Below are 26,454 nucleotides of genomic sequence, written 5' to 3'. Positions count from 1 at the left end.
TCTTCTTGCATGATATACAACCTGGTCTAACAGGATTTTTATCAGGAAAATGGCCCCAAATACATCCTTTTGCAAATATCAAGTTATGTGCATGTTCGGACTCAAAAATAGCCATTTAGGTTCCTAAGCAGGAAACTGCAAACTTTTTAGAAATGGCTGAGATTTTAAAATATATCCCTCTGGTATGTTAAGCAGGAACAGATTGACCTATTAGGGATGCCATTTTAGTGCTAAGTTCATTGTACATGCTTTCTGTCAATATTGATAAAAAGCAAAGGGTAGAGCTGTTCAAGGATTTGCATAAACAAACACATTCTCTAATTTTTTTTGGTTGTGTCTTCCAGTAATTTCTCAATTTTAATTTAACACATGGCTTTCATGAGCAAATTTTGTATAACCAGAAAGTACTGACTATGGGACCAATTGTGACCCATAGCTTGGTACCCACGCTGTTTTAAAGATACTTTTTTTTTTTTTTTAAAGAGGCGTGTGAAACAGTAGAAGCCTGCTTCCTTCTCTGGAGCTAAGATATTAAAACGAGCTTGGGCTCACTGTTTAAAAAAAAGTAAAATATTTATGCTCAGGAAGAGCTCATGTTGGACAGTGAATTGCATTACATTTTTTTTAGAGTTGCTAATAAGGTCAAAAGTCTTTGACTCTCAAAACGATTTGACTCTTTCCATTGAAATTACTCTTTGTTTCTTAAAAACTGTTTCTGTGGGGTGGCATTATAAAAAAGAGAAGGAGGGGTCATACTTGACTTCCGGGCACATCCCTAAAAGAATTCAGACTCTGTGGCAGGAGCAGTGCTTTCCCACACAAATGCTCACTTAGAAGGTCACTGCCTGTGATATGTAAGTATGTCCAGTTCAGAGATTTATTGTAGGAAAAATCTGGAGCATTTACAAAATGATAATTGTTCACGTGGCCTTGCCATTGACTATTTTCTATGTTGGTGAAAGTGTACTCTGCCTAACCACCAACCCACTCACCAAACTCATTTCAATGTGGTTTTCTTTTTTGCCTCTTGAGCTGCCTTGTTATATAACGTTGCTCTGTGGTGTCGAACAGCTGTCAAGTCTCATTTCAGAAGGTGAAACCATGAGTGTCATATACCTTTGGTGAAAGCATTCACCAAGGTGAAATCCAAAAAAAATCAACTGGGCCTAACTCCAGACTCCAGCCAGGTGTTTGTTTTTTGTTGTTTTTGTTTGTTTTTAATAGAAGGAGAAAAAAAACCCAGGAAGTCTTCCCATTTTGCTGTGTTATATAACACAGTCTTTTTTTTCCCCCCTCTTGTTACTTACAAGGATTTGATAAAGCATCTATCACAAGAAAGATAGTTGTTTCTCTCAGGGAGGTCATCATTTTAAAAATAAATGTACCACATCCTTTAAAAATGATTACCCTGTAAGTTGTCAATGTAACTTAGAGTAAAAGTAATTTTAACTGTCTCCTGGATCAACCTCTCATTTTAAGAACTGCCCCATCCTAACACAACAGAGAGAGTGAGCACACAAGTGCTAATTTCTTAAACCAACTTAAAAACTAAGCAAAATAAGACAACCTCTGCCATTAAAAGTCAGACACAGGCACCCCACCAACAGTGATTGCATCCTACATCTGAGGCTCTCCAAATAGGATGATAACTAAGAACCAGCCCTTGCCCTGAGGAACTTGCTTGCTATTTGTATGACCTTGGGCAGACTGCTTCATCTCTCTGAACCTCTGGTTCTGCATCAGAAAAACTGAATTCCTGGTATGTGTAGGTACTTGGTACCCACTGTTCTTGTTATTACAAATTATTGTAATTGATAACAATTATTATCTTGTTATTACAAATTACCCCTAAGTGGATTTCTGAATCCATGTCAAGACTGTTTCTTGCCCAGTAGCAGAGAGCATGATGCAGTTGAGAACCCTGGCGTGATTGTGGTGCTAAAGAAAGCTCTTGCTTCTTTCTTAGCTCCCAGGCACAGTTAGATGTTATGTAAGAGCAGTGCATTTTCACGCACCACAGAATACAGTGAAATCCTCTGTATTTCTTTTACTCCCTTCAAATTATTCAGTGTTCCATTTGGTATGTTTAATTCAAACAGCTCTATAAAACAAAATCAAGATTACATATAATATAATAATAATAGAAACCTGGCCACTTAGGCAGATTAAGTAAGTAAAAGACATGAATTATAGACACTTTATTTTTTTAATTTTTATTTTATATTGGAGTATAGTTGATTAACAGCAATGTTGTATTAGTTTCAGGTGTACAGCAAAGTGATTCAGTTATATTGCATACGTATATTTTACATGTATCTATTCTTTTTCAAATTCTTTTCCCGTTTAAGTTATTACAGAGTATTCAGCAGAGTTCCCTGTGCTATACAGTCGGTCCTTCTTGGTTATCTGTTTTAAATACAGCAGTGTACATGTCAATCCCAAACTGCCAATCTGTCCCTCCCCAGCACCCCACACCCGTAAACATAAGTTCGTTCTCTAAGTCTGTGAGTCTGTTTCTGTCTTGTAAATAAGTTCATCTGATCCTTTTTTTTAGATTCCACATATAAATATCATATGATATTTGTCTTTTTCTGTCTGACTTACTTCACTTAGTATGATAATCTCCAGGTCCATCCATGCTGCTACAAATGGCATTATTTCATTCTTTTTAATGGCTGAGTAATATTCCATTGTATATATGTACCACATCTTCTTCATCCATTCATTTGTTGATGGACATTTAGGTTGCTTCCATGTCTTGGCTATTGTAAACAGTGCTGCAATGAGTATTGGGGTGCATGTATCCTGTCAAACCACGTTTTTCTCCAGATATATGCCCAGGAGTGGGATTGTAGGATTATATGGTAGTTCTATTTTTAGTTTTTTAAGGAACCTCCATACTGGCCTCCATAGTGGCTATACCAATGTAAATTGCCACCAACAGTGTAGGAGGGTTCCCTTTTCTCCACACCCTCTCCAGCACTTATTGTTGGTAGACTTTTTGATGATGGGCATTCTGAATGGTGTGAGGTGATATCTCATTGTAGTTTTGATTTGCATTTCTCTAATAATTAGTGATGTTGAGCATCTCTTCATGTGTCTCTTGGCCATCTGTATGTCTTCACTGGAGAAAGGTCTATTTAGGTCTTCTCATTTTTTTGATTGCGTTGTTTGTTTTTTTGATATTGAGCCATATGAGCTGTTTTTAAATTTTGGAGATTAATCCCTTGTCAGTCACATCATTTGCAAATATTTTCTCCCATTCTGTAGGTTCTCTTTTTGTTTTGTTTATGGTTTCCTTTACTGTGCAAAAGCTTTTGAGTTTAATTAGGTCCCATTTGTTTATTTTTGTTTTTATTTCCATTACTCTATAAGACAGATCAAAAAAGATATTGCTGCGATTTATGTCAGAAACTGTTCTGCCTGTATTTTCCTCTAAGCGTTTTATAGTATCTGGTCTTAAATTTATGTCTTTAATCCATTTTGAGTTTATTTTTGTGTATGTGTATGGTGTTGAAGAATGTTCTAATTTCATTTTCTTACATGTAGCTGTCCAGTTTTCCCAGCACCATTTATTGAAGAGACTGTCTTTTCTCCATTGTATAATATTGCCTCCTTTGTTGAAGATTAATTAACCATAGGTGCATGGGTTTATGTCTGGGCTTTCTGTCCTGTTCCATTGAGCTATATTTCTATTTTTGTGCCAGTACCATACTCTTTTGATGACTGTAGCTTTGTAGTATAGTCTGAAGTCAGGGAGCCTGATTCCTCCAGCTCTGTTTTTCTTTCTCAAGATTGCTTTGGCTATTCGGGGTCTTTTGTGTTTCCATACAAATTAAAAACTTTTTTGTTCTAGTTCTGTAAAAAATGCCATTGGTAATTTGATAGGGATTGCACTGAATCTGTAGATTGCCTTGGGTAATATACTTATTTTGATCATGTTGATTCTTCCATTCCAAGAACATGGTATATCTTTCCATCTGTTTGCGTCATCTTCAGTTTCTTTCATCAACATCTTACAGTTTTTGGAGTTACAGATCTTTTGCCTCTCTAGGTAGATTTATACCTTGATATTCTTTTTGATGCGATGGTAAATGGGATTGTTTATTTCTCTTTTTGATCTTTCGTTGTTAGTGTATAGAAGTGCAACAGATTTCTGTGTATTTATTTTGTATCCTGCAACTTTAGTGAATTCATTGATGAGCCTAAGTAGCTTTCTAGTAGCATCTTTAGGATTTTCTATGTATAGTATCATGTCGTCTGCAAACAGTGACAGTTTTACTTCTTTTACAATTTGGATTCCCTTTCTTTTTCTTCTCTGATTGCTGTGGCTAGGACTTCCAAAACTATGTTGAATAAAAGTTGTGAGAGTGGACATCCTTGTTTTGTTCCTGATCTTAGAGGAAATGCTTTCAGTTTTTCACCATTGAGAATGATGTTAACTGTAGGTTTGTCATATATGGCCTTTATTATGTTGAGGTATGTTCCCTCTCTGCCCATTTTCTGGAGAGTTTTTATCACAAATGTGTGTTGAATTTTGTCAAAAGCTATTTCTGCATCTATTGAGGTGATCATACGGTTTTTATTCTGCAGTTTGTTGATGTGGTGTATCACACTGATTGATTTGCAGATATTGAAAATCCTTGCATCCCTGGGATAAATCCCACTTGATCATGGTGTATGATCCTTCTAATGTGTTGTTGGTTTCAGTTTGCTAGTATTTTGTTGAGGATTTTTATGTCTATCCTCATCAGCTAGTGGCCTGTAATTTTCTTTTTTTGTGGTATCTTTGTCTGGTTTTGGTATCAGGGTGATGGTGGCCTCATATCATAGAATGAGTTTGTGACTATTCCTTCCTCTGCAATTTTTTGGGAAGAGTTTGAGAAGGATAGGTGTTAACTGTTCTCTAAATGTTTGATAGAATTCACCTGTGAAGCCATCTGGTCCTGAACTTTTGTTTGTTGGGAGTTTTTAAATCACGGTTTCAATTTCAGTACTTGCAATTAGTCTGTTCATATTTTCTATTTCTTCCTGGCTCAGTCTTGGGAGATTGTACCTTTCTGAGAATTTGTTCATTTCTTCCAGGTTGTCCATTTTATTGGCATATAGTTGCTCGAAGTAGTCTCTTATGACTCTTTTTATTTCTGTGGTGTCTGTTGTAACTCCTCCTTTTGCATTTCTAATTGTATTGATTTGATCCCTATCCCTTTTTTTCTTGATGAGTCTGGCTAAAGGTTTATCAATTTTATCTTTTCAAAGAACCAAAGGAGTTTCATTGATCTTTTCTGTTGTTTTTTTCATTTCTATTTCGTTTATTTATGATTTCCTTTCTTCTGCTAACTTTAGGTTTTGTTTGTTCTTCTTTGTCTGGTTGCTTTAGGTATAAGGTTAGATTGTTTATTTCAGATTCTTCTTGTTTCCCGAGGTGAGTTTGTATTGCTATAAACTTCCCTCTTAGAACTGCTTTTGCTGTGTCCCATAGGTTTTGTATTGTCCTGCTTTCATTTTCATTTGTCTCTAGGTATTTTTTGATTTCTTCAGTGATCCATTGGTTGTTCAGTAGCACATTGTTTAGCTTGCACGTTTGTGTTTTTTACATTTTTTTTTCTTGTAGTTGATTTCTAATCTCATAGTGCTGTGATCGGAAAAGATGCTTGATATGATTTCAATTTTCTTAAATTTACCAAGGCTCACTTTGTGGCCCAGTATGTAATCAGTCCTGGAGAATGTTCCATGTGCACTTGAGAAGAATGTGTATTCTGCTGCTTTTGGATAGAATGCATTATAAATATCAAGTCCATCTGGTCTAATGTGTCATTTAAGGCCTGTGTTTCCTTATTGATTTTCTGTCTGGATGATCTGTCCATTGATGAAAGTGGGGTGTTGAAGTCCCCCACTATTATTGTGTTACTGTTGATTTCTCCTTTTATGGTTTTTAGTATTTACCTTATATATTGAGGTGCTCCTATGTTGGTGCATATATATTTACAATTGTTATATCTTCTTGGATTGGTCCCTTGATCTTTATGTAGCGTCCTTCTTTGTTTCTTGTAACATTCTTTATTTTAAAGTCGATTTTGTCTGATATGAGAATTGCTACTCCAGCTTTCTTTTGATTGCCATTTGCATGGAATAGCTTTCTCCATCCCCTTACTTTCAGTCTGTATGTGTCCCTAGATCTGAAATGGTTCTCTTATAGACAGCATATATACGGGTCTTGTTTCTGTATCCATTCAGCCAATCTATGTCTTTTGGTTGGAGCATTTAATAGATTTACGTTTAAGGTAATTATTGATATGTGTCTTCCTCGTGCCATTTTCTTAATCGTTTTGGATTTGTTTTGTTTTTCTTCCCTTCCTCTTTTGTTCTCTTCTCTTGTGATTTGATGACTAACTTTAGTGTTGTGTTTGTATTACTTTTTCTTTTTTGTGTATCTATTGTAGATTTTTGGTTTGTGGTTACCATGAGGTTTTGATACAGCAGTCTGTATAAAAACAAGATTGTTTTAAGTTGTTGGTCTTTTAATTTCAAATCCATTTCCAGTATACTGCATTTGTTCTCTCCTCTTCTCTCAGTTGGTCATTTTGATGTCATATCTGTGTACAGATGATTTTCTACCTTTACTGTATGTTTGCCTTTACCGGTGAACTTTTCCATTTTAATTTTTTGTTTCTAGTTGTGGCCTTTTCTTTTGTGCCTAGAGAAGTAAGTTCCTTTAGTGTTTCTTGCAAAGCTGGTCTGATTGTGCTGAATTCTGTTAGCTTTGGCTTGTCTGTAAAGATTTCTCTGTCGAATCTGAATGAGAGCCTTGCTTGCTAGATTATTCTTGGTTGTAGATTCTTCTCTTTCATCACTTTAAATATATTGTGCCACTCCCTTCTGGCTTGCAGAGTTTCTACTGAAAAATCAGCTGATAACCTTATGGGAGTTCCCTTGTACATGATTTGTTGTTTTTCCCTTGTTGCTTTTAATATTTTTTTGTTGTCTTTAATTTTTGTCAGTTTGATTACTGTGTGTATCGGTGTGTTCCTCCTTGGGTTTATTCTGCCTGGGACTCTCTGCGCTTTCTGGACTTGGGTGACTGTTTCCTTTCCCATGATAGGGAAGTTTTCAGCTATTATCTCTTCAAAATTTTTCTCAGGTCATCTCTCTCTCTCTCTTCTTCTGGGACCCCTATAATGCAAATGTTGGTGCATTTAATGTTGTCCCAGAGGTCTCTTAGACTGTCCTCATTTCTTTTCATTCTTTTTTCTGTTCAGTGGCAGTGATTTCCACCATTCTGTCTTCCAGCTCACTTATCTGTTCTTCTCCCTCAGTTATTCTGCTATTGATTTCTTCTAGTATATTTTTCATTTTAGTTACTGTATTGTTCATCTCTGTTCTTTAGTTCTTCTGGGTCTTTGTTAAACTTTTCTTATATCTTCTCAATCTGTGCCTCCGTTCTTTTTGTGAGACCTTGTATCATCTTTACTATCATTACTAGGAATTCTTTTTCAGGTAGATTGCCTATCTCCACTTCATTTAGTTGGTGTTCTGGGGTTTTATCTTGTCCCTTCATCTGGGACATATACCCTTACCATCTTATTTTGTCTAACTTTCCGTGATTGTGGTTTCCGTTCCACAGGCTGCAGTGTTGTAGTTCTTCTTGCTCTGCTGTCTGCCCTCTGGTGGATGAGGCTAAAAGGCTTGTGCAGGCTTCCTGGTGAGAGGGGTGGTACCTGCCCACTAGTGGGTGGAGCTGGGTCTTGTCCCTTTGGTGAGCAGGGCTGGGTCAGGGGGTGTGTTTATCAGGCAGCTGTTTACTCAGGAAGACTTTAAGCAGCCTGTCTGCTTATGGGTGGGGCTATGTTCCTGCCCTGTTTGTTGGTTGTTTGGCCTGAGGCATCCCAGCACTGGAGCTTACAGGCTGTTGGGTGGGGGCCAGGTCTTGGTGAGAAAATGGCAGCCTCCAAGAAGGCTCACACCAATGAGTACTCCCCAGAACTGCCACCACCAGTGTCCTTGTCCCTGCAGTGAATCACAGCCTCTGCAGGAGACCCTCCAATACTAGCAGGTAAGTCTAGCCCAGTCTCTTATGAGGTTACCGCTTTTTCTTCTGGGTCCTGGTGTGCACGAGACCCTGTGTATACCCTCCAAGAGTGGAGTTTCTGTTTACCCCAGTCCTGTGGGATCACACACTGCTGGCTTTCAGTGCCAGATTCTCTGGGGTCTCCTCCTCCCATTGCCAGACCCCCAGGCTGGGGAGCCTGATACAGGCCTCAGAACTTTCGCTCCTGTGGGAGAACTTCTATGGTTAATTATTTTCCAGTTTGTGGTTCGCCCACCCGGCATGTATGAGATTTGTTTGTATCATGGTGTGCCTCTCCTACCTTCTCCTTGTGGCTTCTTCTTTGTCTTTTTTTTTTTGATAGGTTCCAGCATTTTTTGGTCGGTGGTTATTCAGCAGTTAGTTGTGATTTTGGTGTTTCCATAAGAAGGGGTGAGCTCACGTCCTTCTACTCCACCGTCTTGTCTCCTCTTTTTTTTTCTTTTCCTTCATGCTGAGTCTAGTGTCACTTGCTCATTGGGGGTGGCATGAAGAGGCTTTGCGTGCTTCACTTCAGACCAGAGTTCCTCGGGCAAAAAGGCTGCTGAAGAATTACAGATACTTTAAAATATGAGTTTAGTTCTTTTCTAAGGTAGTCTTGATGTGGTGACTGGTTGAATTTAGAGTTTCAGACACTTGCATTCTACACAGAGATGAAAGATGTGACATATCAATAGATTTAATGTTGCCAAGATAATAGGTAAGCAATGAATTCTGAAATATTAATTGATAGTGTAATTAAATTAACTCTATAACATGAACCTTATAATATTTAAAAAATTACTGATTCAGGACTTGGAATATAGTGGTAATAGTTAACTTGTCAATCCTGGCCACCAGACCAGATGTTCTGCTATTTGATAAACTGAAGGTTAGAAATGGCAAGCACTCCTGTGGAAAGTGGTCCTTCCTTTCCTTCAAAGGACACAGACAAATCTGAGCCCTATGGTCTTCATTTGATTCACATTTGAGAAAAAAATACAAGATGAAACAACAAAAATAGATTTAGTATAAAATGTGGAGTTAAACTACGTGATCTGTAAGTTCTCTAACAGCTCTTAAATCCTCTGATTAAATTATATTGAGAAGTATTAGATTTGTTAATGTAATTATTCTCTTTTCCATTGTTAAAAAAATATTCTTTCATATATAGTTTAACTAGTTATATTAACAGTGAAATGTCATATTCCAGGACCGTTATCTACCATGTCCTTTGTATTATTTCCACCAACCATCATAACACCACCTCCCGCCATCTTTTCTCCCTTTGTTCTTCCTTCCCTTGTCCCCATATCTAGTAAAAGGACTTGTAGATGCTCAAGAAGCATCCATTGAATCACTAAGTAAATGAGCACACAGTGTGAGATGGGGGACCTTTGTTGTGGTGGTGGTAGTAGTTATTTTGAAACTACTTTCATGCAGCAGGAAATTTTGACACAAAAATAGATTTTTCTAATGACCTTAAAACCTATATTATAAAATTTTTTAAATCAAATTCACGTGAGTTTTTAAAATGAAATAAAACCCAAAATATCATGTTATATTTGGAGAATCTGTGTTCACATTTTAAGTTCTCAGAAATTTGAGTATTGTTTTGAATTAATAGTAATTTAAAAGAAGTTAAATGCAACATGACAAAATGGAAATGGTAAACCTGGAATGTCTCATAATTAACCTTCAGCAATAATGTCACTCACCATTGCTTCTCCCGTGGATGTGAACATGGAGTGTCCAACAAACATTTTAAAAGAATACATAATGTTTTTCTCCAAGTAGGAGATTAAACTGAATTATATTATAAATTTCTGTATTATACAGGGATATGGATATGTATACACACACAGAGTTCCTGATTCTTAATGTGGGCCCATTGCAAGGGAAGATAAAAATAAATATCAGAGCATAGTGGGAGGTTCTCTCTGTCTAGGGCAGTCAAACTTGTAAAGGGTGATGGAGAGAAACTAAGAGATTAGACAAGATCATCTGTAAAGTCCCTGTAGGCACTGTGTTTCTGTTGCTATCCAGTACAGTACTTACCAGATGATATGGAAGACAAAAAAAAAATGAACACACATTGCTCCACTTTTTACTTCTGCCGCTGCTCGTGGTGAGTAGGACCACAGAGACTCATCATGCACTTCCATCCAGGCCTGTACACTGCACCCCAGCACTGTGGCCCTCTCGACCTCAGTCCTGTCTATCCTTCTTGTGTTTTGTAATGCTGGCTGGGGAACTGGTTATGACACCTTGAGTGAGTGTAGATCTAGATCATTAAGGTCATTGGAAGGGTCCCTGCCTAATATTAATACTCCAAAAGGAAACATTTCACAAGGTTTTTGTTGGTTTGCACATAGTTGCTTATACTTCTTCATAGCCACTTTATGGAGCTAGAGAACTTTAAATATTGTACTTAAGAGAAACTCATCATTTCATGGATTAGAAGAATATTGCTAAAATGTCCATACTACCCAAAGTGATCTACATATTCAATGCAATGCCTATCAAAATCCCAATGACATTCTTTACAGAAATAGAAAAAGACATCCTAAAATTCATGTGGAACCACAAAATATCCTAAATAGCCAAAGCAATCTTGAGCACAAACAACAAAACTGAAGGCATCACACTTAATGATTTCAAAATATATTACAAAGCTCCAATAATCAAGACAGTATGGTACTGGCATAAAAACAGACCTGTAGACCAATGGAATGAACTAGAAACCCCAGAAATAAATCCATACATCTGCGGTCAACTGAACTTCAACAAGGGTTCCAAGAACACTAAATGGGGAAAGGATAGTCTGTTCAATAAATGATGTTAGGAAAACTGAATATCCACATGCAAAAGAATGAAATTGGCCCCTATCTCACAGCATTTATAAAAACCAACTCAAAACAGATTAAAGACTTAAATATAAGCCCTGAAACCAAAAAACTAGTAGATGAAAGCATAGGGGAAGAAAACGTTCTTAACTGTGGTCTGGGCAATGATTATTTAGATATGGCACCAAAGCATAGGCAGCAAAAGAAAAAATAGACAGGTGGGATTACATCAAGCTAAAAACTTCTGCACAGTAAAGGAAACAGCAGAGTGAAAAGGCAACCTATGGAATAAGAGAAAATATTTGCAAATCATATATCTGATAAGGGGTTAATATCCAAAATATATAGGGAAGTCATACAACTCAATAGCAAAAAAACCAAAAACGAACAAAAAACTCGATTTAAAAATGAGCAAAGGACCTGAATAGACCTTTCTCAAAAGAAGATATACAAATGGCCAACAGCTGTATGAAGAGGTGTTCAGCATCACTGCTCATCAGGGGAATGCAAATCAAACCACAGTGAGATGAGATATCATCTCACACCTGTTAGAATGGCTGTTGTCAAAAAGACAAAAGATAACTGGTGTAGGCGAGGATGTGGAGAAAAGGGAACTCTTGTACACTGTTGATGGCAATGTAAATTGGTACAGCCATTATGGAAAACATGGAGGTTCCTCAAAAAGTTAAAACTTTATTATGATCCAGCAATGGGTTGACTTTTCACTCTGTTGATTATTTCCTTTGCTGTGCGGAAGATTTATCGTTAGATGTAGTCTCACTTGCCTATTTTTGTTTTTGTTGCTTTCAAATTTGGAGGGAGGTTTGGAAGTTTTTCTTACTTGGAGACTGTTAGTGGAACTTATTAGGTGTCCTATCTCTCTTATGGAATTAAGAAACAAAAAATATTAGAGAGTAATTTAACATTTGGGGAGAGATTTGCAAGTTTGTTTTCACTAGGAGACTGTTAGTGGAACATACTAGATGTACCATGTCTTTTATGAAATCAAAAACCAAACAATTTAAAAATAAAACAAAACCTGAGGCCACCCTTTAAGATGTTACGGTTGCCACTTTTAAACACCTTAAGGAGGAGCCTGGCACTCTCTCTCACCAGCACCTATCCTAGTTCTTATTTTCAACCAGTATCCTAATTTGAGACCCTTTGGTAGACAACTGCCTCTAATGTGGTATTGATGATTTCCATCATGTATGTATATCCTGCTGATTTAATGTTTTAGAAAATTTGGTTTCTCCAAAATTTATCCCAAAGTAGAGAATCAGCCTGGCATGTGACTCCTGACACAGTAACAAGCTAAGGATGTAAATTAATCCTTAGGAAGAACACACAATTTTAAAAAGTCACCTCCTCCAGAATTCTGTTCTCTTAATACTTTAGTTTTTGTCCACACAGTAATCTAACCTTCAAGGATTTGGGACATGTTAGTACTTTAAAGGCAGTTTTTTATAGTCATTTGTATCATATATCCATCCCCCCCCAGATTTAACTGAGGATTAAGTCTTAATTCTATTCTGCTTATTTTGTAAGTTAATAGGAGAGATACATGTATAATATTTCATTTCTGTTTTCCAAAACCTTGTTCAACAAATTATACTTTTATACTTCATCTTCTTTGTGACACACTATATCAAAGTTCCTCGGAGGACAGAGTCTTACTTAATAGTGAAGCCTATTGTGGCTTTAATAAAATATTCCTCAAGCACATGCTTTGACTATGTACATTTCATAACATCTTACTTCCCTGTATCTCAGTACAATTATTATCATTATTAGTCAGCATTCATTATTCGTATGTAATAGCATCTGACACAAGAATATCATTGCCCAGGGCTTCCCTGGTGGCGCAGTGGTTGGGGGTCCGCCTGCCGATGCAGGGGGCGCGGTTTCGTGCCCCGGTCCGGGAGGATCCCACGTGCCGCGGAGCGGCTGGGCCCGTGAGCCATGGCCACTGGGCCTGCACGTCCGGAGCCTGTGCTCCGCAACGGGAGAGGCCCGCATACCGCAAAAAAATATGTATATCATTGCCCAAAGGGCAGAGAAAAAAAGAGAGACATGCATAAACACCAAAGGAAGTGGAATATAAATCTAGGAAAGAATTTTTTAAGTGAAGAGAACACATGCAGATATTGATTTTTCTTTCTTAGATATTTTACCACAGCACTGCTGGTATCTGAAAATCACTACAGATTATTTTCCTGATAAATACCATACCAGTAGCTTTTTTTCAGGTTTACTAACTTCTCATATTAAATTATCTTACTATTCTTCTGGCTGCAAAATAGGAAAGCTAAAAAGAAAAGGGGAAATAGCCCAGTGGTGTTACACTTCTGAAGAACACTGTCAACTGCTTATTTTCTACATGTTTATATTTTGGGGGGAGCAAAAGTAGAACTGGGTGTTTTTTTTAAAGTGTCGTCCAGACAAAAATTTAAAAGAAAAGAATATATTCATTTTTAGGTCATGGGAGCCAGAGGATTCTTGACATGGTAGATGATATCCTACACACTGTTGTAATAGAGATGACGTTTTTGGCTATGTGAATGGATTTGCCCAGATCAGGCCTGAAATGTCAGGCTCGTTCTTTCTCTGTTGTAGAACTCCCTTTTCTTGGAGTTCTAGCCCTTACATGTTCCACACCCTGATGGCTGCTTGTGGCTCTGCCTTACAAGCTTGCACAGTGCATTCATAAAGAGAAGGTCCATCTCTTGGAGGTATGTGATTTTGCTTTGATGGTTTGCTATTACAGCGCATTACTCCACAATTGCATGACATTGCTTCAGTGTGTCTTTTTAAAAAATCCACTTGGAACCCATGACTGATATTTACCATTTGATGGAACAGATGGGAAACTTTACATTGCAAGTGTCAGAAAGCCCAACCCATGCTCATGGAGGCAAAATGGGAAATTATTAACTCACATAGTAGGAAAAGTTCAGTGTTAGTTGAAGGTATCCCTTAGCCCAGGGGCTTAAAATGCTACCAGAATCCTGCCTCCCAGCTCTGTCTTCATTTTTTAGGCTCCCTCTGGTGACAAGATGGCTGGCAAAGGCTCCAGCTGTGTATGTTCTCAGATTCTAGTCAGCTCCAAAAAAGAGACTATTTGAGCAAAAGGTCTAGGCCTGGTAGGCATTCACACAGTTATCTTATATGCCCATCTGTGAACCATTAGCTATGGTTTAGGAGAATGGAATGTGCTTATTGGCTTAGATCTAGGTCACATACCTTCCCCTGGAGCTTGGAATAGGATCAGCTCCATACAGTTCACATGGATTGAGGACCGTTATCCAAAGACAAGACATCTATTCTGCATGGCTAAAAAATAAGAAATGCCCACTACAGCATTAAATGACAAATGAAATCACCAGTTACAAGACCCTACTATACAGCCTACTGAATACAACAATGTTAATGTAACATTTTGCTGAGAGAAGCATGCTTGTAGAGCATGAGGGTAAAAGAATCCTGAAGCTGTTCAGCCTATATAAAGGGCATTGAGAATTGCTGATTAGGTTAACGTCAGGTTCAAGCTCACATGAAAGATCAGTTTTAGAAACAAGAATATAATCTGAACTCCCACTTTCAGCCATGATGGAAGAAATAGATATACCTTCCCATCTTACACAACTAGCAAACCATAAAAAGTATATAAAACAACAGTCAGACGTTGAACAACAGGTGTTACAGTTCTGTGATACCTAAAGAAGGAACACAAACAAGATGAGTCTTAAGAGTGCTCTCACTGCCTGGAGGCAGTTTCTAGGCCACAGCACATGGAGCGGGAATCCAAAGAGGACCTGCTGGTCTAACCAAGTTGAGGACACAGAGACTGGAGTTTGGCAAGACAAAGCAGCTAAAATTTCTGGGGCAGGGTACCTGGGGGACAGAGATGTACACAGAAAGTGCTCTGGAGATCTGCATAGGAGTCTTCATGAGTCTTTGGTACTTATCTACACCTGCATGAGAAAAAACTATCAGAAAACCACCAGAAAGCAATAGGCTGAATAATTACTGAAATTGTCCCTGGGCTGCGTATAGTTTTGCCCACCAGTCAGAGTAGAAAGACATCATAAAACATAAGGCATTGTTTAAAAGTCCTCAAAATGGTATCATCATCTTAGTAACATGACTGAATTAGCAGTAGACTAAAGGTTGCAGTGAGGAAAGAAATGGAAACTATTTAAAACGATCCAAATGGAATCTCTAGAGATGAAAAATATACCTGAAATTTAAAATACATTGGATGGTATTAATGGCATATTAGGTACCACAGAAGACAAGATTAGTGAACCAGAAGACATAGCAATAAAAAATAAGCAAAATGGAAGACAGAATCAAAAGTTCACGGTGGGGGGGGCACAGCATCAGTGACCAGTGGGACAATGCCAATCAATCTAACTTCAGTGTACTTGGAGCCAGAAGTACATTTTTATAAAAGAAGAAAATTACACTTTTTTATTAACATCTTTAAGTAAAGATTATTTCAGTGTAGGAAAAATATGTCAACAGAGAAACATGGATTATTTTCCTTTGTCACTGGTACTCTTACATATTTTACAAAGTTCTTTAAAAAGCAGCAGGGGAAGTGGGAAGAATACTTGTTACATACAGATGAATAAAGAATGAGAGCAGGACTTCCCTGGTGACGCAGTGGTTGAGAGTCTGCCTGCCGATGCAGGGGACATGGGTTCGTGCCCCGGTCCGGGAAGATCCCACATGCCGTGGAGCGGCGCCGCTGAGCCTGCCCATCCGGAGTCTGTGCTCCGCAACAGGAGAGGCCATAACAGTGGGAGGCCCGCGTAGCGCAAAAAAAAAAAAAAAAGAATGACAGCAAAATTCTCATCAGCAACTATGCAAGACAATGGAATAATATTTTCAAAGTACGCAACGACAACAACAAAAACTATAACCTAGAATTCTATATCCAGCAAAACTATCTTTCAAAAATGAAGACAAAATAAAATATTTGTTTTTTAAACAAAGAAAAACTGAGTGAATCCATTACCAAGAGACCTATGCTATAAGAATATTAAAGGAAGTTCTTCAGACAGAAGAAAAATAATTTCAGATGGAAATTTAGATCTGTACAAAACAATACAGAATGCCAGAAATGGTAAACATATAGGTAAGTGTAAAATGTTTCTTTTCCTTCATTTTAGTGTTTTTTAAAACATAAGTTTACTGTTTAAAGCAAAAATAGTAATATATTATGTAGTTTGTACAAGTAAAACAAATAACAATATCATAAAGTACAGGGTGGGAGGAGTGGAAATGTACTGTTGTAAGATACAGTATACGTGAAGTGGTATAATATTGAGGGTAGACTATAATATTGTTAAAGATGTGTACTGTAAACCTTAGAAGTCTAAAGAATAAAATAGTTATAAGCTAATAGAGGAGGCAAAATGGATTCATAAAAAGTATGTAATTTACCCAAAACTATGCAAGAAAAGAGGAAAAAGAACAAATGGAATATATAGAAGGAAAAAGCAAGATAACAGATTTAAACCCAATTATACTGATAGTTACATTAAATGGAACTAGACTAAACACTCCATTGAAAGATAGAGGTTGTTGTCAGATTGGATTTAAAAACCAAGACCCAACCATATTCTATCCACAAGAAACCCACTTTAAAGACACAGAGAGGTAAAAAGAAAAAGATATACCATATAGACAGTAATTCAAAGAAAATTAGAATAGCTATATTTATACTAAACATAGTAGTTTTCAGAATAAATATTATTGGCAGTAAAAACATTAAAATTCATTAAGAGGGGACTTCCCTGGTGGCACAGTGGTTAAGAATCCACCTGCCAGTGCAAGGGACACAGGTTCAATACCTGGTCCGGGAAGATCCCACATGCCGCAGAGCAACTAAGCCCGTGTGCCACAACTACTGAGCCCGCATGCCACAACTACTGAAGCCCGTGCACCTAGAACCCGTGCTGCACAACAAGAGAAGCCACCTCAACGAGACACCCTCACACCGCAACAAAGAGTAGCCCCCGCTTGCGCAGCTAGAGAAAGCCCGCGTGCAGCAACGAAGACCCAACACAGCCAAAAATAAATAAATAAAATAAAATTCATTCAGAGGACATAATTTAAATTTTATATGCACCTAAAAACAGAGATTCAAAATATGTAAAGCAACAACTGAACTGAAAAGTGAAATGGACAAATCCACAATTATAGATGGAGATCTCTACACTTCTCTCTCAGACATAGGACAAACAGACAAACAGACAAATAGAACAAATGGAAAATTAGTAAGGGCTTAGAAGACTTGAACAACAGTATCAACCAATTTGACCTAACTGATATTTGTATTCTACTTGGCAACAGCAGAATACACATACTATTCAAGTGAACATGAAAGCTTCACCAAGATAGACAATATTCTGGGCCATAAAACAAGTGTCAATAAATGTAAAAGGATTGAAATCACACAAAGTATATCCTCTTACCATGACAGAATTAAATTCAAAATCAATAACAGATATCTGAAAATGTTCCCACATATTTGGAAATTAAACAACTTACTGTTAAATAACTCATGAATTAAAGAAGTAATCACAGGGACATTGGAAAATATTTTGAACTGAATAAAAAGAAAAATACAACACATCAAAATTTGTGGAATGTGGCCGAAGTAGTGCTCAAAGTGAAATTTATACCATTAAGTGCTTATTTGGGGAAAGAGTAAAAAGGTCAAATCAATTAGCTTCCACCTTAGGAAACTAGAAAAAGACCCAATTAAACCAATAGAAAAACAATGGAGAAAATCTGGATCTCTTTTACTAGAGCTTTAAAAAGGGTTTGAACTACATAGTTTAATAATTTTTTTGCACATTTTAATCAAACCTTTTTCCAGGTGTATTAGAGAAATACTTTATTCATAATATAATATGTTTTAACAGCAGACTGCTTTAGATGACATTTTTACAACCAAACCAAAGAGAAATTGAAATCTGGTTTTGTGGAAATGTTAATATTAGTACAGGCTTGGAGCTTTGTGGAATTATGGATCATAAGATAATGTGGATTAGTCTGAGGCGTTTTTTGTCTCTCAGTGTTCAGTTTACATACTGCAATGTGGTATAGAGATTATCTGTCACTCAGCTGTGTATTATACAGTGGATTTTATTGCACAACCAAGTTGATTCATTGATTTTATTTTCCTGTTATATCAATACCTTCATAATACAACTTTAGGAGACTGGTATTTTGAAGTATTGATTCACTGTGTCTATATTTTTTTACTACTGGTATTTGAATGCAAACATTATTCCAAGTAATGAAACTAAACTGTCAAAGTAGAAGTGTTTTAGGTATGGCATGTGACATGTTGAAACTTTAACAGTTATTCACTTTAGAGGTAAAGCTCTCATTAGAGCTCCGATGAAAAGAAATTAAAAAGAAATTTGCTTATGAAACCTGGAAAATGGCTAAACATTTTAGTTTTTTTTAATACTTTAAACACCCATATTTTGAAATGGAAAGTGTTTTTTAATTACTGGGTGATATTTATTGTTACATCATTTATTATACAAACTGTACCTTGCAATGTGATAAATAAATAAAATAAATGCCTTGATTACTTTGGTGTTTCCACTGCCTGATGCCTGGACTTCAAGTCGATGGTTTTGTGCAAGGGGCCACTCTTGCAGCTTAGAACAGAACCTTGACACCAGAAACTGCGTTCGTGTTCCGGTGTTAATGTGGTTGTGTACGATTCTGAGCAAGTTCATTTGCACCACATCAGCTCAGCTGTAACTTATTTATTTATTTACTTTTGGCCGCACCACAGGATCCTGACCAGGGATCGAACTTGTGCCCCCTGCAGTGGAAGCGCAGAGTCTTAACCACTGGACCTCCAGGGGAAGTCCCTCAGCTGTAATTTTAGAGATATTTCCCCTTCATTGGGCTAGTGTTGATAGGGAAATGTAGATCATGAAGGAAGCCATAAAGAAATTTAAACTTTGTTAATAAGGCCCTGTATAGGATTATGGTGAATGGACTGTGTGAGTAGAATTGATAATAATTCATTATTTTTTCTGTGCATGTTGAAAGTACTGTTTTATATGCCAATTAATAAAAACCATTTTTATGTTTTTCATGTGGAAGAAGAGTTAAATTATTAATGTTGTCCTAGTAATTGCTCTACTAGTAAAGTAGGACTAGTGTTGTCATAGCCTGACCAGGTTATATCAGCTTTTTCCTGTAGTTATTTCTCATATTTAAGGGGATACCACTTATTTGTGGTATGACCATGGTATGTCCAGCAGGCTTTTATAGTTATCTCCCTCAATTTTGAACAGTTTTCTCACTCTTGAAACATTAGGTCACTGAGTTTTCTATCATTTGTCATGCTTTTCACAGTAATACTTCTGATGGTGTTAACTACTTGTGAGGTGAAGTCTGTGCCTCACAGAGTCCCTGCACAATCATGTGTAGCAGCCGGTTGTAGAAGCTGTTATTAGCACCTGCGCCCCTTCGCCAGCTGTCCAGTGCCCCCAGGCACACAGAACCTCCTAGATTCTGTCTGCCGCTGGCCAGAGGGTGTGCCCCTCCTATACCAGGCACTCACCAGCCCCAAGTACTGCTCGAAGCCATGTTTCAGCAAGTGCTCCGGGCATTCCTTCTGCCTTTCCTGCCGTGGGCACCACCTTTCATGTCATTCCATCAGGACAAGAGGGGGAGGCATAGTCAGCGTGATATCAGTGCTGCTGGCTTAACCGTACCCAAACCTTACTGTTTGTTATAGGTTTTTCCTGAAGAATGTTAAGGCCACTAATAGTTTAAATAACAAGGCAAAAAGGTATTGCTTTGATACTAAAGATACTCCTATTTTTAAGTTCCCCCTCCCTACCTTTTTTTCCTGTAGGGAACCTCTATACAATTTTATGTATTTGTTGTTAATGATCATAGCCAATGTTCTACATTCTCTTCTCATTATGTAGTATAAATCAACATATACTTTAACTGAAGAGGTCAAATTAGGACCCAAATTCTAAATTCCAAATCTTTTGGATCAAAATCAAGCCATCTTGGTGAGGCTAAAATTGGTTACTTAAAAGAGTACATTCTGGTTGCCCTAAAGATAAAAATGGAAAAGAAAAAAAAAAAAGAGAGAAAGCCTTTCCTGCCCAGCTGCCTGCCTACCTATGTTCCTTTCGTTTCGATTTGGATCATCTGTTCTCTCCCTTCATTGCCCAATACCACGCTGGAGAACTGACTCATCAGGGCCTCCCAAATTAAGAGCAGCAGCTGAAATGTCATTCCCACCTTTTCAAGCACAATTTCATTTCCCCCAACGTTCTTACTGCGTCCAACGGAGTTTCCATTTGCAGCAGGCTTTGCAGGAATGCTGCTTGGCTGTTTGCATTCATGCTTATTTCTACAGGTAGTGTTATGGCCTGGAAGGGATAATGAAGATGTGCTGAATTTTTCTTTCTCTTCTAATAGCATGGAATTCTTTTCCATTGTTTCTGTTACTGACATTCAAACTGGAGATGTGAACATCAGAAACATGAGAAGCAGACATGCTGGTTTTCTTATAGAAGCCAGGGTTTGGGTCAGTATGACAGTAGGCCCAGTGAGCATGGCTTCAGTTTTTACCTAGGTCAGTACACCAGAGATACAGGACCCTTGGCCTGTGCCACATGGGCCTCTCCGTAGCCCACCCATCTCCCTCACTGTCTGTCCTTTTCAGCCTGCTTCTGACCAGTGCCCTCCCTGTAACAGACTCTTTTGGGTCCATTAGTTAATCCAGTCTTTCATCCCCAGTTTTAAGGTGATTGATGTGACAGGAGGTATTCACAGGTGAGAGCAATCTCAGATGCCACGGTAATAAAGCTGTCCTTTTTCCAGTTGCAAAAGAGAAGAGGTCTTTAAAACAAGTTGCTATGCCCTTTGTTCATGAAGGTATAATTCAAGCCATGTACTCTGTCATTTTCATTTGTCGAGATGTACCAAAAGCTTTGGAGGTGGCCTAGAGAAAACATACTTGTGGCCAACTTACGAGGTTACTTTTCTCAGGACCATCTCTGACCTCACTGATACTGTTATATGATGATGCTGATTGATACCAAAACATCCCCCAGAGGAATCCCTTTTTTATAAAATGATCAAGTGATTTGTTTAAATAACTCTAAGGAAGAAACAGTCCTCTTTATAAAGGAATTGGTTATTTTCCCACCTTATGAAGCCAATGTATGTCATTATGGTCATACAGTAAACAGCAGAAACAGAGGTGGCTTCTGCTTATACGAAACAGTAACTAGAGACTAAAGAATGTCACAGAATAAAAAGCAAGGTGCTAACACCTCCTTTCTCACAAGACCACCGTGCCTCAGCCTCAGCTACAAGAAACACAGACAAGGAACCAGAAATTCGGTGGGTTTCGTTTGGTTTGGTTTCTTAACACCTTCAAGAGGAAGACAGATGACACATTTTCTTGATTTATATCCAGTGCTAACAAAGTTATCAGATTTCCTGGTCCATAAATAAGAACTGGTGGATGGAAAAGGGAGAAGGGTTAGGAGGAACGAAAAAGAGCCAACAACTTTGGAGAATTAGAAGAGGCAGGAAAACTAAAACACAAACTTACGAAAACATAAAAATCTGGGGCAATTTAGAATTGAAATCCCCTAAAAATGGAAAATGTCACTTAATGAGTGTTCGTTGTGTTCTGTTATGAAGACATCAGTAACCTTGATTCCCTAGGTGTTGACCTGTGCAGATGTCTAAGGGCGTCTGCTACACTACAGGGAATCACAGGCACAGGTCACTCTGTCTTATAAACCAGGACTTGGCCCAAGCTGCACTCCTTGTGAACCACTCAGGCCTCCTTTCTACCAGATCCCACCCTAGCTCTTTCTTAGCATTCTCCTAAGCAGAAAGAACCCCCAAGATGCAACTTTTGACCTTTTAATTGTTGCGTTTTGAATACCTGTTACATTCTAATTTGATCATTCTGAGATGGGTAATCAAAATGCAACCATATCTAGGAAGCAGAATTATCTGCAGGTGTGAGTGCCCTAGAGCCTCATGTGCAGGAACAGCGCCCTGTTTCCATCGTGCTAGGTAGAGGACAACAACTGCAGAGCTATTCTAAGTTGTACAATTTGTGCAACTGACTTGTTAAAGATACCTTTTTCTGAATTGGTAAAATATGTGATAAAAACATCACTGATAACGTAAAACTGCATATAAAATAAAACATTTAGGTAAAGCTCAAATATAACACAATCACCCTTTTTAAAAGAAAGTATTTGTCACTTTTTCTTTAATGCACTTGACACTGTTATAGTATGATTGTAATGACATCCAGGAAAGAAACTTGCTTTCAAGTCCAACAGCCCTTCTCTGAATTTCTGGCCAGTTCCAGTTCCTATTCCCCACTTTTTCTAAACTCTTCATTGGCTCCATGACTGAACTTACTTCCTAACACACAGAAACTAGACCATTGGGTATGAACTCCCTTAGCCTTCTGCCTCCAGGCCCCCACCACTCCTGCACTGCACAGCCATCCTCTTCCCCTTACCCTTGGCCCTGCCAACACAGGGAAGGGGAAGAGTTGAGTTTTCTTTTATTCAAAACTAATCCCTCTGCCCTGGCTCCCATCTCCATTGGTTGCCCTCAGGAACCTTACTCCATGGGTTACCTCCTCCTTCTCAGGAATCTTCAATCAGCCATTTCCATCTCTTCCACTGTTTCCCTCCCACCTCACTTCCAAACCTGTTCTGCTACTTCTCTTCCCCCTGTTAATGCCATCTTCCCCCTAAGAGTTAGCCCTCGTTCTTCCTCTCTCCTTTGCCTCCGATTCAGTTAGTCACCAAGTGCTGTTGATTCTGCCCCATGTTCTCCATCGGTACACTCTGAGTTCAGATCCGTGTCATCTGTTACCTGGACTACTGCTGTAGCACCCTCGTCTGTCTTCCTCCAGCCTTGTCCCCTCGACTGTGTCACTTTCCTTAAAAATCTTCAGTGGCCCTGCATTGCTGACTGAACAAAGTATACATTTGTAGGCGTGGAAGAGGCCCTGTCTGCCTCTCAACTCCTGCCACGCCGGTCATTAGCGTCACCTAATGCACCCCGCTCCAACACGCCTACCCCCATTCAGGCCTGTTCTGCTCACCTGGCTGACCCTGCTCATCCTGGAAGCTGCAGCTCACGCATAATACCCGAGCAGTGCCCACCCCAGCTACCCTCACACTTTGCAGACACTTTCAGAAGAGGCTTTTCACGTTATATTTAACAGGAGAAACCTATGGTGAATTCCTTGAGCCAATATTTGGTTTAATCTTTGTATATGTCATCACCTAATAACTGTTTATGAATGAATAAAAATAATTAATGAGTGATGTCTATTTGTTTTGATGACCTCTAGGGGAATAAAAAAGACAAAAAGACTACAATACTCCATTTTTACAAATACAATCCAGCCTCATGAAAGTCACAAAATAAAATTTAAGAAGTAACAAATTTTAGATACAAAAATTCAAAAGGGAATCCAGTAAAATCCTGTTATACAAATACAAGTTTAGTAAGCTTCCAGGGCTTCAAGGCCTACTTCTAGAACCATTTCCTGGAGAGCTACATAACCTGCCTTACAAACAGTTTAAAAAAACGAAAGTAAAAACACCACCACCACTAAAACCAGCCCCCAAGATGCCTTTATAAAAACCTGTCCAAGAAGGAAATGTATAAAGAACAATTTCCTGAAGATTTACTTTCTAAGATACGTGTGTGATCCTCTGATTAGAGAACATTGGGCCGCTCGGACAGTGAAACCCTTCCTTCAGCATATGTAATATGAAGAAATGCCCCAAGGTTTTCAAAAGGCCACATTCATTACTACTTTGTGAAGGTGAGGAAGGGAATTGGTTCTATCACAACATCTCAATACCCAGTTGTGTTTGCCAAGAGCCCTTCTCTGTTTCAGTGGTTTACATACCAGTAGAACTTTAACACCCTTTATCATGAGTAACTGGCAGGTACAAAACCAGACTTCCTCCACACTTCTAATCCAATTTATTAACCTTACCAAGTTAAGTAAAACTGGATTATCCTGAGACTTCCCCTAAAAATAACTTCACAATTCTCTAGCTATTTCATGATTATATAACTTTTAAAATATGAGTCAGTGCTATCTATTTCACTCATTCGCCTCAGATTAAAAGGAAGATTACATACTTTATCCAGTTTTATTCACTCAGAGGAACACAGAAGAAAATAAAGACATCACAGACTGTCTGAAAGTTGATCTTGAGCTCGGCTTCAGGAACTCCAGGAAATGCTTTCAGTTTACAGGCTGTGAACATCATTAACAATCCAGAAGCAACTGTATCTGCATTCCTGACCCTTTTCCATAAAAGACATAGAAGGGATTATGGCTGCCTTTTCAAAATCAACACAACATTTTGTACTTGAGCTTACTTGGCAGTGATCAGAGTCACAAGCACATACCTGCTTGGAATGAACCCTGGGTTATTCACTGCTACCATATATGGATATTTTGGCCAGTAGTAGTATTTCGAATTCTGATATACCATATTTCATTGATTCTACTATATGCTTTTTTTTTCATTTTAACATCTCTGAAATTGGGATTAAGCTTATAATCAGTGGCATGTCATAAATTAATTGGCATGGTTTTTCTAAATGGAATATATGTATCTTACATTCAGGGTAAGTCTTATGTTCAGTAGCCTCTTAAATTTGAAGTACGTTTATTTATTTATATATATATTTATATATATATATATATATTAAAAACCACTTACTAATATACAAATAAGACCTAATTAAACTTAAAAGCTTTTGCACAGCAAAGGAACCATAAACAAAATGAATAGACAACCTACAGAATGGGAGAAAATATTTGCCAACTATGTGACCGACAAAATATACAAACAGCTCGTATAGCTCAATATCAAACAAACTATCCAATCAGAAAATGGGCAGAAGACCTAAATAGACATTTCTCCAAAGAAGACATACAGATAGACAAAAGGCATATGAAAAGATGCTCAACATTGCTAATTATTAGAGAAATGCAAATCAGAACTACAGTGAGGTATCACCTCACACCGGTCAGAATGGCCATCTTTAAAAAGTCCACGAACAATAAATGCTGGAGAGGGTGTGGAGAAAAGGAAACCCTCCTATACTGTTGGTAGGAATGTAAATTGGTGCAGCCACTATAGAGAACAGTATGGTGGTTCCCTAAAAATCTAAAAATAGAACTACCATATGATCCAGCAATCCCACTCCTTGGCGTATATCTGAAGAAAACCATAATTCAGAAAGATACAAGAACCCCAAAGTTCATTGCAGCACTATTTACAATAGCCAAAACATGGAAGCAACCTAAATGTCCATCAGCAGATGAATGGATAAAGAAGACATACACATATACACACACACACACACACACGATGAAATACTACTAAGCCATAAAGAAGAATGAAATAATGCCACTTGCAGTAACATGGATGAACCTAGAGATTATCATACTGAGTGAAGTAAGCCAGACAGAGAAACACAAATACCATATGATATCGTTTATATGTGGAATCTAAAAGGAAGGAAAAGACACAGATGAACTTATCTCCAAAACAGAATGTTTACCAAAGAGGAAAGGGGAAAGGGGGAGGGATAAATTAGGAGGCTGGGATTAACATATACACACTACTGTGTATAAAATAGATAAGCAACCAACAAACAAAAAATCACTTATATAAATAGAACAGTAGTAAAAATGACGGTCTTAGCTGTGAATTTCATTATTTGCCATAGCTGTTTTGGCAGATATTTATGTTGAAATCAAATCGTCACACTTTGTGATTTTCACTCTCTTGTATTACTGTTTTCTGATGGAGGAAATCATATATATGTAAGAAATTATCTCAAGCAAATGCAATTTGATACAGATCAGTAACTTCCTTGTTCCCTGTCCCTCCCTTTTCTTTTGACGATGACTTTTTTTTTTTTTTTTTTTGCGGTACGCGGGCCTCTCACTGTTGTGGCCTCTCCCGTTGCGGAGCACAGGCTCCGGACGTGCAGGCTCCGCGGCCATGGCTCATGGGCCCAGCCGCTCCGCGGCATGTGGGATCTTCCCGGACCGGGGCACAAACCCGTGTCCCCTGCATCGGCAGGCAGACTCTCAACCGCTGCGCCACCAGGGAAGCCCTGACTTATTTCTTGAGTACATTTTTAGCCAATATTTGCTCAGAAGTCTTAAAGTGTTACTGATAATATTCAAGATATTTTTTCTTTTATTCTTTAATGTTTGGGGTTTGGATTTATTGCTCTATTCTACCAATATTTTTTCATTTAGGTTAAGCTAGAATGGCTTCTCTTTCCTATCCATAAAGTCTATAGGTATCTTGGCATTTGAATCCTTCTTCTTTGGAGGTTCCTTTCTTAGGGATAAAAGAATCAAATGTGGTAAAACCTTTATGAGCTGGAAAGATGAGTGAATAATTACTGTATTCAAACAGGGTTTCTGATCAACTG

The 26,454-nt window shown here is 38.1% G+C and overlaps 1 protein-coding gene across 6 annotated transcripts in view; it reads left to right on the top strand.

The window, feature by feature from the left end:
- CHN1 (chimerin 1) overlaps positions 1 to 26,454 on the top strand; it is a 175,118-nt gene that overhangs the window by 125,310 nt on the left and 23,354 nt on the right. The gene's annotated exons all lie outside the window — the stretch shown is intronic.

Source organism: Stenella coeruleoalba, assembly GCF_951394435.1.
Source record: "Stenella coeruleoalba genome assembly, chromosome: 6".
NCBI classification, from domain to species: domain Eukaryota; kingdom Metazoa; phylum Chordata; class Mammalia; order Artiodactyla; family Delphinidae; genus Stenella; species Stenella coeruleoalba.
Note: the sequence above shows the minus strand (reverse complement) of the source record. Positions and strands in the feature narration are given on the sequence as shown.